Here is an 18951-nt window from a genome sequence, read left to right on the forward strand (position 1 = left end):
TGGAAACAGTCTTTTCTTAGGCCTCATACAATTTTTTGATCCAATTTAGCCTCCTATTTTCTCTTTTCTTCATATAATGTGAAATTTCAAATACTATAAGATATTGGACCTAAAATTTTGATAAAGGCTATCAAGAGATACCAACTTTTTCTCAAAACAATGTATTGCCCCTCAAAGGTGGCTATTATCTCCAGCTTACATTCCAAAAATGTGTGTGAATACTTTTTCCCCAAGGGCTTGACTTGTATCTTAACTACTCTGAGATGTTATTACATACATACAGAAGAACTGACTCAATAGGAGACACTCAAAGATTTACATATCTTTTATCGATTTCAAAGAGCTATTCATCTAGGTGAGAAGAATCTATTTCATTTACCACAGTGAAGTGAGAAGAAGAAAGACCATGGTATTCATGCCCTGCCAAACAAAATTCTTTGCTGTTTACCTGAATGATTTTTTGGGTACATTGGCTCATCTCTCATGTTCAGAAACAATGATGAAGTTGTTGCCAGGAAAACAGTTTCTGTGTGTCATATATGGATTAGCCTCCTCCTTGCCCTGCAAGTTCACTGTCAATCATGTTAATGTCCAAGCCTCACATACATTTTGCAGTGTGTATTTTTGTGTCAAGTCACAATACAGCAGAATAAAGAAAAGAGTGACAAGAGAATTGATATCCAGTTCATGTCAAGGCATTCAAACATACGGCCAAGTGAAGAAATTAATAAATCTAATGCAGAAGTAAGGGAACATGTGACTTACACTACTAATTTAGATAAGGCATAATAAAAGGAAATTTAAAACAATAAAAAACATGATACAGCCTGGATAATTTAATAATTTTATTGTACTAGTGTATAAAATTCTCTTACAATGATCACACCTAATCTACTATGAATAGATACTGTCAGCATAAATGTTCACTCAAAATGCCTATGTTTTATGATTTCAGTGACTGAAGAAAAGAAAGGAATGGAACTAAAGCACCAAAATCTGCCTTTGTTATTGGGAATGCAGACTGGGTGTATGTTTTAATACAAACAACAAGAAATGTGGACACCAAATATAGGATAGACGGCAATCCTGAGCCTAGAAATGGGACTTGGGCAATGCCTTATTTGCAGGAAGTGGCTATGAACTCCTATTGTTTTCCTAGTCAATAAGCCCTCCCTACCAACAACACTGAGCTTTGATTGAATTGACACCACAGGATGTCACTTTTGTTTCCTTCTGCTCTTAGCTTAATGAACATACCAGATTCTTATAATATTATTAGGTTGATGATGACGATAATGATGATGATGAGGTCAGTGAACAAAAGTTATACCCTGGCACAGATTGAAACGCAACTACTTCATGTATCAGTAGTTAAAGGTGGCAAGGACAGGGATGGAGTAGGATAGTTACACAGGCAGTTGTAGAAGTCCCAATAAGGGACCACAGATAGAGAGGGAAGCCTAGGGAAATTTGGGAGACCACTGTAAATTAATAATTGCTCAAGAGGCCCATCAGAATGAGGCAGGCTTGCTAGAGTAGTGGAGGGGCAAGATATGCCTCAGGTCATTGGGCAGGGGTTGGGGTGAGGCCTGCATTTAGATTCAGACCAAGGGCAGGAGTTTAAGAACGACCCTTCCGCTGATTTAAATAAGCACCAACAGTCCTAGTTTGCCCTTATAGGGTCAAATACTCTCTTACCAGATATCCAAGAGGAAGAGGTGGTCTTTTCCCACCCCCACTTCCATTGGATAATAAAACTGTAGCCCATCAAATCCTTGGAGCAGAGTCTCCTTGCCTGCTAGCTTGCATCTTTCACAACTGTCTTATCTTAATAAAGCTATTTCTTGCCCATCACTTAGTCTCTGGCTGAATTCCTGTGCTGAGGCACAAATAAACCTGAACCTCAGTAAGTCCAGACACTGGGTGAGTGATTCTAATTTAAAAACTGTGGGTTCGGGAGTTCCTGTCGTGGCTCAGTGGTTAAGGAATCCGACTAGGAACCATGAGGTTGCAGGTTTGATCCCTGGCCTCGCTCAGTGGGTTAAAGATCTGGTGTTGCCGTGAGCTGTGGTGTAGGTTGCAGACGTGGCTCAGATCCTGCGTTGCCGTGGCTCTGGTGTAGGCCGGTGGCTACAGCTCCGATTAGACCCCTAGCCTGGGAACATCCATATGCTGCGGGAGCGGCCCTAGAAAAGGCAAACAGAGAAAACAAAACAAACAAACAAACAAAACTGTGGGTTCAAGTCCCAATCTGGATTTAGGCTGGGTTCAGGTCATACGTGCTGTTAGTTTCAGCATCATTGAGATGCTGTTCAAGGCTCAATATGTAATATTTTGTTCTCTAGGTTATCAAAGAACAGACACATTATTGATATTATTCATAAATGAGAAAAGTACATGTAAACAATACCTAAACAAACCAAAACATAATGGGGGGATGTTAAAGAACCATCCATGAAACATTATTTAAAATAATATGATAGATTTAAAAAATTCTATGAAAACCTAAGTTCAGCAGTTTTATCATCCAAAATTCCTTGTTTCTACGCATCTCTCCCAAAGAAGACTATTCCAGGAATTTCCCCATTTGAGACAGAGAAAGGACTAAGAAGAATCTCTGCTGGGGCAAGACAACAAAACAATGGCAAGAATGCATTTTCCTGATATATTTCTGTCTTTCTGCCATTTTTTTTTCACAATTAAAGTGCAAATCTTCAAAAAGAGGAAAACACATGCATGACAAATGATCATGGACAAATATCCATCATGGTGAAATCCTGTGTCTTTTTCTGAAGCTTCCAAAAATGTTGTGATTTTAAAATAAGACAGTAGTCTTACCTCATGAGAACCTGGATTACAGGGAGAATCTGTTTAACAGGGAAGATCACAAATCAAAGAAAAAAAAAATAAGGAATCACCAAGGTAATAAAGCTTGATAGGTAGCAGATGTGGAGTCCAGATATTCTTATTTCTAATTTATTCTGAAAAAGTCATTGATATGATGCATTTAACTTACAATCAATTAACCAGAGAATCTGGAAATAGATATGCCAAATGCCTCTTCTGTTATGTTGGGTCATGATATAATTAGGTGAAATGAGTTCTAGCATTAATAAAGAACTGGCAGTTAACTTGGAGGGAGGAGTGACTTCAAGCTTTGGTTCTTTGTTTACTACCATGGATCCTGTCAAGATGGGATGGCTTTGATTGGTGAGACACCTACATCGGTGTCTTTGTTCTCTACATCACCAGCAGGTGGAATGATACGGTTTTGTGTTAAAGGGACATGCCTCCAGTTCTTTAACCCTGCCACACCCCAATAAACAAGGTTAGAGATGACAAAAGGGAAGAAAGTCTGTTTTCCTTATCTGATACATCAAATCTAAAATTTAGAATGTCTGAGATTCGTCACCAAATTCAGTGGTGGACAATACGACATATAAAGAGACTAGCCATAGGACAAAGTCTGGATAAAAAACTACCTTTTTCGGAGGGACCCTCAGCCTCCCTTACCCCTGCCTCTCCTCTGCCATCTGGTAGCTAGTTATCTTGCTGATAGTGAAAGAAATTGGGGGAGGCAACCTAGAAAGTTAATTTAATTCTGGAGCTTATAAAAATTATTTACACTACTCTGAAAGGCAAGAAATAAGACCTTTCCTAATGCCACGGCGTGAGGGTCTACCATACGGCCAATAAAATTCTCTAATAAATCTGCCAGCCAAAAGACTTCTGTCTTTATTTTCATCACTCTAAAGCTCTAAGGACTACACTTGTGGTAAGTAAGATATGGGGAACATAGCAGTTACTAACATTTCTCCGTTTAAGTGTGAGAAATGCTAATACTATAACTAAATATTGAAAAACCAAAGAATGGACGTGCCGGTCACTTTAATCAGTAAAGTGAGAAATAAACCATGGCGTCTGGAGAATTTGGAATCAAGAAACCTACATTTTATAAGTAATAGATTTTTTTTAATTCAATGCTCAGGACTATTCCTCATAATTTTCTTACAAAATGTCCACTTTCTATTATATATAAAATTGGTCAGTGTATGCTAATATGAAAAAATAAATAAGAGTTTCAAGAATCTTTTAAGCTGAGTCAAAATTAGTGTTTCTTAGTGAACATTCCATTACTCCACATCCATTTTATCAAATGAGAGCTGTTCAGTTATAATTAGTTCTTGGGGGCTCTGTTCTCTTTACTTAAATAAAAAAAAAAAATTAAAAGCTCTTAAAAGTGTTCTATTTGCCCAAAAGGTCTAGCTGTATTAAACAGATAGCGCCTTACCATTTCCTAATATACAGTAAAAATACCATAAAGTTTTGCAATTAGTTAAAAAGTCAAAAACTCAGCAAGAAGTCCAGTTTTTCCTCTCAACTATCCATTAATGAAGGTTTCAACGTTAATTGCCTTTTCATTAAAAATTCTTTAAAACCCTTTCTTAACATTCCGTACAAAATCAAATTAGCCTCTAAGCTTTGGAACAATCTCTATAATTCTGTTGTGGACTCCCCTGTTCATTATTTGGATTGGTGAGATTAAGTAATGAACGTGTGCCTTTCAGATATTCCAGAAGCCTGACTTTAAATTTTTTGGCATCATTATGGAGTTATTTTATTCAAGTCTTCTCTGAAATGAGTCATATTAGCCAGAATCCTATTAGCAAGAGCAATGATTAAAAAAAAAAAAAAAAAAAGCCTATTGTCTAACAGAATGAATGTTCATGTCCCCAAAGGCTTGCTTATAGAAACAGTGCTTTTGTTCATATTTGTTCTACAAGTATAAAGGCCTACTGTGTGCAAAGCATTAGTCACCTAGCACTCTTCTGGTCCTAGGCAAGGGTTCACACCTTATCTACAACTAACTCTTTGTGAGTCCTTGGTCAAGTTGCTGCTTGAGCTACATATTTCTCCCTCCAGTATGGACATAACAACAGTGTAATGGGTTATAGGTGAAGAAATTTAAGCAGAGAATTCAACACAGTGCAAGGCCCTCTGCTACCTACTGTGAGAAAGGCAAAGATAATGCTTGGATTCAAAATGCCTACAGTCAAGTAGGAGAGAAGAAATGTCTATTAATGTCTACAATCAAACTGAAGGGAAAATAGGTCTTAAATAATACCCAAAAGGAATATGAGAAGGGTTAAGAGGTAAAAAGAGGTAGGATAGAGGTTAAAAAAGAACAGGAATAAATATCCATAGCCTGCTTTCTGTAGTCAAGTCCTCTGCTGGGTAGTTGTGAATAATTTCACATCAAAAAAAAGAGGTCAGCCTTGCCAGGAAAGTCCAAGTGTTGTCACAGACTGGATGCCTTGAAGATGAATCAGATTTGAACATTTTTCCATGGGGTGTGGTTTAATGGATACGGACTTTGAGACAAACAAGGATTTGAACTCTTGTTCTACTATGAGCAATGAATGTTGTCTCTCCAAGACTCGGTTTTCTCATTGGGAAATGGGAAAGTTAATCCCTATTCTTCCAGAGTTTTCTAAGTTTTTTGAATTAACTAAGATAATTCATGTACCTCTTAATCTTGAGCCTGGCACATCCTCAGGAACTGTTCCCTAGTAAAAATGAGAGGAACACAGGGAAGTTAGGCCTTTGTATTTGTCAAATTTCATTTTGATACATTATCTTGAATATTGATTAGAATTCTTAGTTGATTTTATATAAAGGTATCACCGCTCACAAAAACAAATATTACAGTCCTCCACCAAAATTTTATTCCTTCCCTCAGCATCTCTCCTGCCCTCAGGATCCATATTTACAATGCATCTGCCCATTGATCTTGTAGTTACATTTCTCATGTTCAAAACCAACTATATCTGCTTTACCATCATCAATTTTTTTTTCATTTTCTATATGTATCAATGGCCTTATTTTCTCTGCAACTTTGTAGTTACTCCAAAATTAACCTACACCTTCCCCACCATGTATGATCACTCACTGATTAGATCTGAGAAATATCTTTGAAAATCGTCTGCCACCTCCTTCATCTCTTTCCCATTGCAATCGGCCCAGCTCCAGCTCTTATGGTCTCTCACTTGGAGCACAACAGCAATCTACCAACACACACCCCGCCTGCAGGTTTCTTCCCTACTCTGACTCCATCCACAATTGACACAAACTATCTACAATAAGGGTTGAGTCGTATCTGCCATTTGCTTCAAATATTGTCAGCAGCTGCCCAGTACCTCTGGGAGTAGGTAAAAAGTCCTTCATACTTACTGTACCTCAAGACTCCAAATTATCTTTCTAGCTTCATTTACCAATACATTAAGCCTTCCTCCTTGGCAATATAGCTATTGACAATACAATCAACAAGCCATATGCATTCACCATTACCATGTAGTCCTTGTCTTTTTAATCTTTAGATGATAGTACAAAGGTTACCATCTCCCTAGACAGTCCTTCTTGCCTAGCAGCAGAGATGGGTCCCTCCTTTGGGTCCATCCCTATATGATCCTCTGAATTTCAGTTAACTCTTCCAAAAAACGGAAATGAATGACACCTGTCCAGAGAGAGGACAGTTTGGGAACCAAGTGGAACAATGTTAATTTAATACTGGTAAGTGCTAAATCAATATAGAACCAGTGCCAGGCATGGAGCCAAGAGCTTTATAGACATTATCTCATTCAATTCTTAAATATTAAGCAGATACCACAAGTGAGGAATTGGGTTCTTATTCAAAAAAAGAAGAGGAGAAAAAAGACAAAAACTTCCCATTCACCTCCTCTTTCATCTGCATTATAACATTTCAGTCTTCTCCAAGCTGCTTCTACACACATCACTCTTTGGATCCTTTTTCTAAAAATTATACTTTATCCTAACATAACGACACTTTATTACTAGACATTAACTCATTCACCATTACAGGCTCTTAGCCAGAGATTTAAGATGATGGTAAACTAGATGGGGTGTTGAGGTCACATATGAGGGGTTAAACTGCATTAATTAATTAGTAAGTTAAAATTCCTCAGAGCCCTGGGGCAAAGGACCAATTCACAGAGCAGGAGGAGAATGAAAAACAGACCAAAAAACTGATTAGTCACATAATTAACTCTTTCAGTGATGTGGTGATAACATGGTACAATAAAAGGTTACAGATATGCTCAAGGACCATCAGGGTATTATCACTTGACTGTTTTAAAGAATGCATCCAACATCTGAGTGAGAATTTAGCCTCTTAAGCCAAAAGTTATAGACTCGTTTAAATTGCATCAATATACCATAAACATTTACTGACCCTCCACAACAAAGTCTACTTTTGTCCTAATTAAATATATTTTACCTGTATTCCTTGGAGTATAGTATCTGACAAAACACATTTTTCCATAGTTTTTGATAGACAGCAAATCTAAAATAATTCAAAGGAAAAATGTGCTTTGTGGAAGTAGCTTATTTCATCCTGGAGACTAAATGCATTTGCAGAAAGGATTACATTTTGTTTGGCAATTTATTTTATTGACAAAACATATTTCATCACATATTCCATCACATTCAGTAGACAAATGCATGTTGTCAAATACCCTATTTCCTGCTTTTGATGAAAAACACATATTTTTCAGATTCCCTATTTTTTAAATGGTGGAGTTCTCCAGATAAACTCAATCTGCTCTAATTTGTCCAGAGGTGTCTAGATTTGGATTTAATCCAAGGTATATGACTTCTCCTTCCAATATACTATAAATTAACCTCAGAGGGGATATTAATGTCAATCTTCACCCATAAAAAAACATCAAAATTCAGCTTACATTGTAATCATTATGATAGGATCCTATTGTCTGAACATAAAACTCAAATGGTTCCCATACACTCAACAGCTGCTCAAACGCAATTACCCTTTACAAGGTAACACACATGCAAAGTAAATATTTAATCTAGCCTATTTGTATATCTGTTTAATGTTGGTAATTCAATTATTGTCTGTCCTTTCCATATTTGCCCTCATGCCTGATATACGCATTAAATTATAAATAAGTTCTTCCAGGTCAAGAAGCAGATCTGTGTAATTTGTTCTGAGGAGCATGGTACAGTACTTTGCAGAAACAAGTGCCTGATAAATTCATGGTTATGTCACAAAGGTAATGACCTTTTCCAGCCAAAATCCTCTTTTACTGCCAAAACATTTTGCCTTTTTTTCACATCAATGATCATTTAATGAGCACCCAACATATGGCAAGCGCTGCAAATATTTTAAGATATGCAGAGACCGACAATCATGGACCCTCCCCTAGAAGGATCTACAGTCTAGGAGGCAGAAAAGGCAAGAAGACATATAATTACCATACAGGCTGATCCAGCAGAAACAGTCTGTCCTGGTCTACACACAGTACAAAGGCAGGAGGAACTGACATTGTTAGATTGGAGAGAAACAGGAGGTGTTAGATAAATTGGCTTGAATAGGGTTTAAGACCAAACGGCGATTTGCCAGCAGATACAGTAAAGGAAGTTTCCAAGAAGGGAAAACCATGCTACGATACAGAGGAAAGAAATATGATGTGTGTGTGTGTGTGTGTGTGTGTGTGCGCGCGCATATGTTTAAACCCATTATTCTATCAATATTACTGTAGTGTAAAGTGTGAGGGAGACATAGAGGACATGACATTGAAGAAGTTGACAGGATCTTGAGGGGACATTTATGCCAAAGAGCTTAGAAAATCATTTACTAGTCTGGGATTATTTAAACATGTTCAGAACTACATGAAGAGTGGTTGACATGGGCATGTGGAGGTGATAAAGCACAACTGCTGAGTTATTTCAAGAAACACATAGAGGGTCTGAACAAAGGGAGCAGTAATGTGACTTTGGGGAATGCAAGGGTTCTAGAGATAATTAGGGTGTAAAATAAACATGACATCACATAAAGGTTTAAGTCAAGTGACTCCCAGGCTTCTGCTCTGAGTAACCAAAATTTAAAAACTAGATATTTATAGCTTTTAAAGGCCATGAACTCAATCTGTGGACAGAATGAGATCAAGAACCCTCCTTAATCTTTACTCACACTTTCGCTTACACACGAATCCAACCCCAGTGACATAATAGGGTTTATGTGCAAAGCAGGGCCTCGAAGTCAGAAACAACAAGATATTGTAAATGTACAGAATACTGAGGATATTTGTGTTCCTCAAATTCTCAGAATAAAAAAAAAATACCTACCCCAATCCAAAATCTATTCAAAAAGTCAGTTTTATAAACAGATCTGGCCGTGGATGTCCCAGGATGAGCTTGATCATGGGACCGTGAACTAGGAGGTCAAGTTCTACAGGACTCAGTTACATCCTGGACAGGGCTTGCCTCCTGTTCTCCATTCCCAACTCTCAGTCCTGTAGTGAGTATCAAACATCATAGTTGCTTGTCAAACACAGAAAGTGAAGAGTCTTCCTGATACAAGGCAATGAAATGACAACATATTACGCTATTATCACTGTGTAAGTTTCAAAAATGTTGGCAGTACCTGGCTATTGTAATTCTAATGCCAATGCCTTCATTGATCTTCAGTAGCATTAATTATTTCTGGCAATATTTGATGGAGAAGATGATCATCACACTTCTGATTTTATTGGCCAGAAGCCACTGTGACCATTTCCTGTTCTTTTAGCCCTTATATTCAACCTGCTATGAAGCTGTGCCATTTATTTCTTTGAAACTTCTCTAAATTTACCCTTGATTTTATTACTGGGCCACCTACTCATTACCCTCTTGGGCCAACTCCATAACATCTCAGCTGTTCTCCTTTCTTCTGGTTACCCATCTACCCCAGGTTAGTCCATTCTCCATGTAGTTGCTACCGTAACCTCCCACTGATCTATCAACCTAGACTTCCTCCTCAAACACCTCAGATGCTTGAATCTCTAAAGAAGACCATCCTACCCCTCCTCCTCAGCTTTTTTCTTCACTGGTTTGTTCTCTTTAATTCTTTTCTCACTTTTATCTGTGTTCCCATGGTTACTTCTCCATTTAATATCTGCCTCTCCTCTTCTACTGCTTATCTACATCTTACACACCTGACCAGACTCAGTATAAACTTTATCTCCTCAAAAAACCTCACAAAGTCTAAAACCACACTACCTCAGAGTGATACTGTCTCTGAACTCCCAAGCCAGCACTAAAAAGAATCATATTTAGCCCTTAGATTTATCATCTATGCAAGCAGTTAAGCACAGAGATTCCACATTCCCCTTCCTTCACTTATTATGTGAATGCATCAGTTCACCTCCCTCTGCCGTGGTTCCCTCACCTACAAAGGGGGAAGCACAAAGGTGCCAAATTTGGAGTCCTGATGATTATATAAGCACTAGGTCACAAATTCTGGCATACAGAAAGCCATAACCGGAATTTTTACTAGTTGATGATGATTATCAGACGCATCAGTAGGACCTCTTTTCTCTAATCTCTGTTTTGCTCAACACTTTATCATTAGATGTTGGCAAGAGCAAATTGACCTTAGAGGTGTAAGACATCAGATTTTTTAGGTCAAGATTTTGGATAGGGCATAGGGCATTGGGTTGCTTCTAATCCACGATGTCTGGGGTCTCCACTGGAAAGACTGTGGTCTGGGATCTGAAATCATCTTGACCTATATATCTGATTCTTGGATGCTGATGGCCCAATGATTGGAGTTAGAGCATCCCCATAGGGCTCCTTCATGTGGTCTGAGGTGTCACAGCATAGCAGGCAGGTTCCAAGAGGGCACTCCCTGAGAGAGCAAGCATTCCAAAAAATCCAGGTGAAAGCCACCTGACCTTTTCTGACCTATCCTCAGAAGTCCACTGGTTACAAGTGAGCCGCTAAGACCAGCCCCAACCAAGGGTGTGGGAAATTGTTTCTTCCTTTTGATGAGAGATGGTCAAGGCCACACTGCAGAAGAGCACATGGGATGGAAGATACTATTGCTGCCCTTGGCTTTGGGAAATGCAATCTCCCTGCAAGAGGTATTATATCAAACTCATTACTTCTTTAAGACTTGGTACAGTCTTATACAAATAATAGTATAACCCTGCCTGGAATACAGTTGGTATTCCATAAGTCATTATTGAACAAGCAAATAAACAATTACATTAGTTTCATAATAGTCTTCTTCCTTGAATTAAACAATTAAACTACAGGCTTCTTCTGTTTTTTTTTTTGTTTGTTTGTTTGTTTGTTTGTTTGTTTATTTTCTGTCTTTTCTAGGGCTGCACCCGTGGTATATGGAGGTTCCCAGGCTAGGGGTCTAAGTGGACCTATAGCCACTGGCCTGCGCCACAGCCACAGCTACGCAGGATTTGAGCCTTGTCTGTGACCTATACCATAGCTCATGGCAACGCCCCAGATCCTTAACCCACTGAGCGAGGCCAGGGATGGAACCCGCAACCTCATGGTTCCTAGTTAGATTAGTTAACCACTGCGCCATGAAGGCAACTCCACCACAGGCTTCATGAAGGCAGTGATTACATCATATACTCTTTCTATATACCAAACAGAGTCAAAAGAGTTACTAGAACTAAGGTTGATTAATTATTATACTGCTAATTATTGTGAAGAATATAAAATAAATCCTGAATTCATTAACTGTAAAAGGACGCCCAACACTTCAAGTAAGGAGAGAGAACCACTGGATTTTGTTTACAAAGTCCATACATTTTAGTTATTTTTATATTATTAGGACTATATATTTGAAAAATGATGCAAGTGATACCTAAACATATATCTCCAGAACATCAGCATTACTTCTTTCAATATAAACTAATTCAATATGAATAACTATAATTACTGCCTTTTTAATCCTTCCCTACTTGTGTTGAATTTGTGTCACCTTGTAGTATTTAGATCGTGTTCTATTTGCTCTGGCTCAGATTCTGAGTCATCAAAATGTTTGAAATAGGTCTGAAAATAGCCTGAATTAATTCTCTGGATCGCTGTTTATAATAGATATACAAGGGAAGCATTTTATAATTTTAAAGGAAAACTCACTTTTTTGCCAAAAAAAAAAAAAAACCTGATAAGTTGATTCTCAGGCACCACATATGTTTAAAGAATATCACAGGAGCAAAGGAGATGGCAAGAAAGAAAGATGCTTCCTTACATGGGGGGAAAAAAAAAGAAAATATTCAACTATTAAAGCAATAGGTGCAAAGCCTTGAATACATTTATCAAGAAAAATTTGGAGGACCTTCTCTGTTCCCCAAATTTGGTCTCAAGAAAAATAAAAGTGATCTACCCGCCTGGAGCACAATGGAGAGAGAGAAACGTGTCTGGCGGGAGTCACAACCCACTATGGTAAAGAGAGATAGGGGTCTAGTGTGGTCCAACTGATGCTGGCCAGCATCCTGGATCCAGAAGAGAAACAGTATCACCATCTCACATGCCCCAGGTGTCACTGGCATCTGAACAGCAGGAACCAACCTCATGCCCTCTCTCTCTGTGCCTTCCCCCTTTCAAGTTTCTGCTAGATGACCAGAGGCAAAACACTGTCATTCTCTCTGACTGTCTGTCTAATAGCTGTAATTAAAGCCCTCTAATTGCCAAAAACCCAGTGTGGGGGAACTTGGCTGCAAATGTACAGAGTGAAAGCGCAAGGCCATCTTTACAGGGGGAAAGACGGTAGGCATGTTTTAAGTGGCCGGATGGACAGCCTTCAGTGTGCAGGTGTGAGGGGGTGGAAGGTTGCTGGTAGGTTTTGGCCACAGTCATTGGCAAAAGTGAAGTCACAGGTGGGTGAAGCAGTGTGGAGAAATCTGCCGTGTGGTTCAGCCAGTGAACAAGGCAGCAGGGCTCGCACTGGGCTGGTCATCCACCCTGGAGGCAGCCTTCTACAGGCTGTAGTCTACAGCATCTCTCCTAAAAGCTCTGGAAATGAATAGCCCAAATGCAGAAAACCCATCCAGTCTATTTTTTATTTATTTATTTTTTAAGTTCCTTCGGAGAGAGAGCTACAGAGGCAGTCGTTTCTTTGTTTTAATAATATATGAGGCTTCTGGTGGTCTGGTTATTCTACATCTCAGTCACAGATCAGCTTCAATGTATTTATTATTACCTTTATTAATGAAACAATAACAACTCCACTAGTATAATAAAAACTGTAATGGACAGTTAACAGCACATGTGATATTTGCCAAGCACTGTGCAAACTGCTTCACAGGGATTGTCTCACCAAGCCCCAAAACAACCCTAAGTGGTCATGCCATTGTACTTCCCACTTTACAAATGAGAAACTGAGAGGTCAGGTAACAGGAACAGGTGAGTGGTAGAGCTGGGGGTACAAAGCCAGCTGGTCAGGCTCCACATCCCACATTCTTGAGAGTTTTATATTAATAAAGTCAAAAGAAACATATTTTTGGCAAAGACATCTCTCCCATAGACATTTTAGGGAAGGTCTAACAGCAGATTCCTGAGCCCAGGACCCTGGCTACAAGGAGGCTAATTCCACAGGTTGCTATGGGCCTGGGACTCTGTATAGTAACAAGCCTTCCAGGGGATGCTAATGCAGAGGAGCTACACAGACCTTGTCAAAGAAACAGAACTAATGACTGCTTAGTTGATACAGAACAGAAAACATCGAGTTTAGCAACGTTGTGTGGTTTTCCATCACTGCCTCAGTTTGGTTCATATCTATGAATAGAATAAGCTCTCCCCAGAGCATGGACACTAGGTCTCAGAAACAATCCATTGCAGGCTTAATGTCCTCAAATTGACCACTCCCTCCATAAGGGGCTCCCTTTTTCTCAGTATGTTTTCAAGTTCTCTGTTTTCATCTCAAATAAAGTCATCTCCAGTGGGTTCTAATATGCATTGAACAGCTGGTAATCTCTCCTTAACTAAGAAAACAAGCAGACCAACACGAGGAGGATGTCTGAGAGAGAGGGGAGCCAGGCTGGAGCAACCGATGGGAGTAGAGCCCCAGATGCCCCTCAGGCTGGACGGCCCACACATGTAAGCCCAAGTCTCCAATTTTAATGCTTTCTTATAAATATAAATTTTAAAGAGACCTAATACTTCCTGAACATTCAAAAGCTGCTCTCCTTTATTATCAAATACATAAGTGGAAAACCCCAATTAGAAATAAGCAAAGACGTGAATGATTACATGATTATAGCAACCCATTCTCTTAACACAACATTTGTGTGACTTGCATTTAAATGTCAGAGGGCTCATCAGATCACATACTCCTATTTCCACATGTTCTTTATCGTGATTCTTGTTAAGGGCTTTAAAAATAGTGCACTGGAGCAGAAACAATAGCCTAAGGTAACTCTGTATTCATTTCTCAGATGCTGACCGTAGAAAAGTAATATATTTTAGCATAATTGATTTGCTGGGAATAGAATTCTATGACTAAGAGAATTTTTAAAAAGGGGAAAAAAGAAAAAAATTGGCTTGATAGTATTTTTATAATAAAAAACATCACAGCAATATTGTTGTCAGTGCAACCACAACACAAACAAAAATTAGAACTAATTTGCACAAAGAAGACTCTCCATGAGAAAAGAAGTAGTTACCTAGAGAAGCAAGCAAACAGGAGTGGGAGTTCCCACTGTGACTCAGTGGGTTAAGAAACTGACATAGTGTCCGTAAGGATGTGAGTTCCATCCCTGCCCTCACTCAGTGGGTTAAGTAACTGGCATTGCCACAAGCTGGGGCATAGGTCAAGGATGTGGCTTGGATACAGCATTGCCTAACCTAACCCATATGAATTATCTCAACAGTGCAAAGCAAGCTGCATTCTAAAAATTCCAATCATGTATGTATGTGCTCCCATATCTGTATAGATAATTAAAGGAATGAGTCAGCTTAAGAAAAATCAGAGAATGGAGTTTCCATTGTAGCTCAGTGGGTTAAGAACCTGATGCTGTCTCTCTGAGGACACAGGTTTGACCCCTGGCCTTGCTCAGTGAGTTAAGGATCTGGCATTACTCCAAGCTGTGGTGTGGGTCACAGATGCAGCGCAGACATGATGTTGCCGTGGCTGTGGTGCAGCTCTAATTCAACCCACAGCCTGGGAACTTCTGTATGCTGCAGGTGTGGCTGTAAAAAGAAAAAAAAAAAAAAGATAAAGAAACAGGAGTAGTCCTGGGCAACACTTATTAACCACTCATTATATGTATATTATTAAAACTTTTCTAAGTTTGTTATGTGAGAAACATCAAAAATAAAAGTACATACCATGACAAAGAGCTGTGAGAAAGGGTCTTTTTATCCCCCCAAGAAAAGCTAAAGATAGGGCTTGTATTAGATATAAACTGACTGTACTTTGGAGTAAATACATAAATCTTTGGCATCGTTGTCTTGCTGCCAAAAAGCACAATCTAATGCACTGATGCTGGATCTTAAGTACATGGAAATGCAAACAAGGGACTGTGACTGATGCATCAAAAATACACAAAATGGATCATAACCACGGCCATTTCTTGTGTAGCTACCTGCAGGTGAAGGTCAAAGATGATACAAAGCTTACACATCTGACCATCCCTATGCTGGTGATTACATTCCAACAGCAAAATGACGCGGTAAGGACCACACACTTTCTCTATCCGTTAACAGTGTGTTACATTAACCTTTGAATATTTACCTTGATGCCAATTAAATATTTGTGATGGCAGCATCGATATGGAAGAAAATCTTGGCCAAGGCCCCATTTGCCCTTGTTTTCTCTGCAATTCTTTGTAAATAATATTCTGAATTTTTAACACATCAACCCACGCAGAACACACTAGATCAAATAATATTTAAAATAAGCAAATCCCACAGATCCATTACCTCAGGAGGCCACAGGACTAGCACAAGCAAACACCCACCATCGACAAGCCAATGCCTTGAGCATTTGACTTTCTCGGAAAAAAAAAAAAAAAAAAGGCATTAGTTAGCATTTAGATGGATGACAAGGCAGCAGACAGTGAAGTCTGAACCAGGCAGAAAAGCATCCAGCGTGCTCTGGAGTGTGTAAGCCTTCATGACTGGCTGAATAGATCGCGGACAAAAAGGACTCACAGTGCAAGATAAAGAGAAAAACCAAACAGTTTTCAGCAGTTTTACCAAACCAAGTCTGCAAGGTGTTTTGGGCCAGGTCTATACATGTCAAGTAAGATTTTCCCTTTAAAACTGACAAGGCTTCATTGATGTAGAAAGGACCTGCCTCTCCTCTCTGTATTATTAACCTGAACTTTTCTCTAAATCGTTAGTATAATTCTCATTGCTGTTGTATATTTCTCTTTACCTCTTCACTAGATAGTATAAATAAAAACTCAGTATGGAATAGCTGAGAAACACTATCAGTGTTCAGAGAACATAGCTCTGTCTGGAATGAATGAATTATGGGCTTCAGGCTTTATGAAAAAGTAGGGTTTGAGCTGAAGCTTGTAAAGCTTATAGAATTTGGATGGCTGGAAGAGAGGAGAGACAAAAATCTCACTGGCAAACAACCTTCAATATAAAGTAGCTGAGAAAGTCTGAAAGAGAATGGTCAGAACAGGAGGTCTGAGGTAAGAAACTGGTTGGGTACAGAAAAGAGGGAACCGAGACTCTTCAAAATTGTTATAATCCAGGAGAGGTAAATAAGAATGCAAGTCAGATAACAACATTGATCCTTTTTATTATTTAGTATTTTTTCTTTCTTTTTTCTGGATGCACTTGTGGCATGCAGGAGTTCCTAAGACAGGGATCAAACCCATGCCACAGCAGTGATAATGTTGGATCCTTAACCCACTGAGTCACCAGGGAACTCTGATGTTATCTTTTTAAAGCAAATCAGAAAAGGCCACAAGGGAACATTCTCAGCATTGAAATACCCTGTGTCTTGGCTTAGATTGTGGTGGTTATCTAGGAGTTATGTTCAACCATCAAAACTCAATCTGAACACTTAAGATCTATTCATTTTAGTGTATGAATTTGACTTACTAATTTTATTAACTTGACCTCATTGTATGTACTCTTTTATTATTATAGTTGATTTACCATGTTCTGTCAATTTCTGCTGTACAACAAAGTGACCCAGTTATACATATATATATGCATATATATATATACACACATATACATTCTTTTTCTCATATTATCTTCCATCATGTTCCATCAGAAGTGACTAGGTATAGTTCCCTGTGTTATACAGCAGGACCTCATTTCTTATTCACTCCAAATGCAATAATTCTCATCTACTAACCCCAAACTCCCAGTCTATCTCACTCCCCCGCCTCCCTCTCGGCAACCACAAAGCTGCTCTCCATGTCCATGAGTTTGTTTCTTTTTTGTAGATAGGTTCATTGTGCCATATATTAGATTACATATATAACTGATATCATATGGTATTTGTCTTTCTCTTTCTGACTTACTTCGCTGAGTATGAGAGTCTCTAGTTCCATCTGCGTTGCTACAAATGGCATGATTTTGTTCTTCTTATGGTCGAGTAGTATTCCATTGTGTACATGCACATCTTCTTAGTCCATTCATCTGTCAATGCACAATGAGGTTGTTTCCATGTCTTGGCTATTGTAAATAGTGTTACAATGAACGTAGATATGCATGTAAGTTTTTGAATGAAAGTTTTTTTCTAGATATATGCCCAGGAGTGGGGTTGCCAGGCGTAGTTGTATATGGTAGTTCTATATTTAGTTTTCAAGGTACTTCCATACTGTTTCTGTAGTGGTTGTACCAATTTACATTCCCACCAACAGTGTAGGAGAGTTACCTTTTAAAGATAAAATTAAACTATAGGAAGAGAATTAAAAAAGGGCAGATACTCTCTTATTTAAATGGCTCTAGGGGTTCCCTGGTTCCCTTAATAAAACCCCAATCTCTCCATCATGGCTGCTAAAACCTTATAGGAGCTTCCCTGCTGACCTCTCCTCCTTCACTTCAAATCACTTTTCATGATTCACTCTCTCCAGCCAAATCTTTCCCCCTCTTTGCTGTGTTTTATTAACCTGGAAACCCACATCAGTCTCTGTGCTTGCAGTTCTCCGTGCCTCCTGGAATGTCCTTGCCCCAATCCCCTGCCCTTCAGCAAAGCTTCCATGATTTCTTTCTATAGAATGGTCTTCCTAAATTACTACCTCATTATCCTGCTAATTTCCATCATCAACTTTCTCATAATCTAGACTACACCTGCTTTTGTTTTACTTAGCATCTGTCTCTTCCACTAGAAAGGAAGCCCTGTGATTGATGAGAAGTGGCCATTTCCACAAGGTCCAGCTGCGACCTGGCATATAATATAACCTCAATAAAGAGCTGTTTGTAAACTGATACATCTATATAGATACATCTAACATACCTTTCCAAATCCTATATCCCGATTACACCAGAAGTCCCTCCGGGGCAACATGCTTTCATCATCTTTACATCTCTATGACCACCTCCATTTCTGGCACATGTTAGAAATTTTAATTTTTTAAATCTAGATCTAATATACCTTTGTGAGTAAATTCCGAGAATATTTCACTTTTCAGAGAATTTGCATTTGCCTCCTAAGAAATAAATTGACTTATGTAATTCAAAATCACATAAGCTGCGATTTACGAGGACTGGCCCAGACTGCTGATTAGGTGAGGCTCCCTGACTCAAAAAGATAAGAAAACCAACCTGTAGTGAATTTGACCAGATCTTCCCCAGGTAACCCACTCAAGTAGCATAATCCCTAATGAAGCCATTTCAAAGTGATCAAATTTGGAAAACTTGTGTGATTCACTCTCAGTGGACTGTATAAACATTTCTAAAAACTCTGTTAGATTTTAGACCATGACAAGTGATGGAGCTTCCTGTTTCATCTCCTTGGTTGGAATTCTAAAGAGCAATGAAAAAGTATAAGCTTATTCACTGTGGGTGAATCTCCCCACAGTGAGTGAAAGAAACCAGATTCCACATTCCCAGAACAGTATATATGGGCTAATTCCATTAATACGAAATTCTAGAAAACTCAAATTTATATGCAGTGACAGAGAGCAGAACAGTATTTTCCTAGGAGTGGGGGTGGAGGTA

At 38.8% G+C, this 18951-nt stretch overlaps 1 protein-coding gene across 27 annotated transcripts in view; it reads right to left on the reverse strand.

Moving 5' to 3' along the window:
• The window catches only part of TENM2 (teneurin transmembrane protein 2), a 1290011-nt gene that overhangs the window by 1151948 nt on the left and 119112 nt on the right, over window positions 1-18951 (reverse strand). Inside the window, exon 4 of one of the 27 annotated variants that reach the window (XM_085001826.1) lies at window positions 5528-5567. The exons of the other annotated variants lie outside the window; for them this stretch is intronic. The gene's annotated coding sequence lies outside the window, so the exon portion shown is untranslated. The remainder of the gene's footprint in view (window positions 1-5527; window positions 5568-18951) is intronic. 27 annotated transcript variants of the gene reach the window in all.

Source organism: Sus scrofa, chromosome 16, assembly GCF_054392235.1.
Source record: "Sus scrofa isolate SSC_HxYL_T2T_F1_AM1 chromosome 16, Sscrofa_HxYL_maternal_Yorkshire_Landrace_v2.0, whole genome shotgun sequence".
In the NCBI taxonomy this organism is placed as follows: Eukaryota; Metazoa; Chordata; class Mammalia; order Artiodactyla; family Suidae; genus Sus; species Sus scrofa.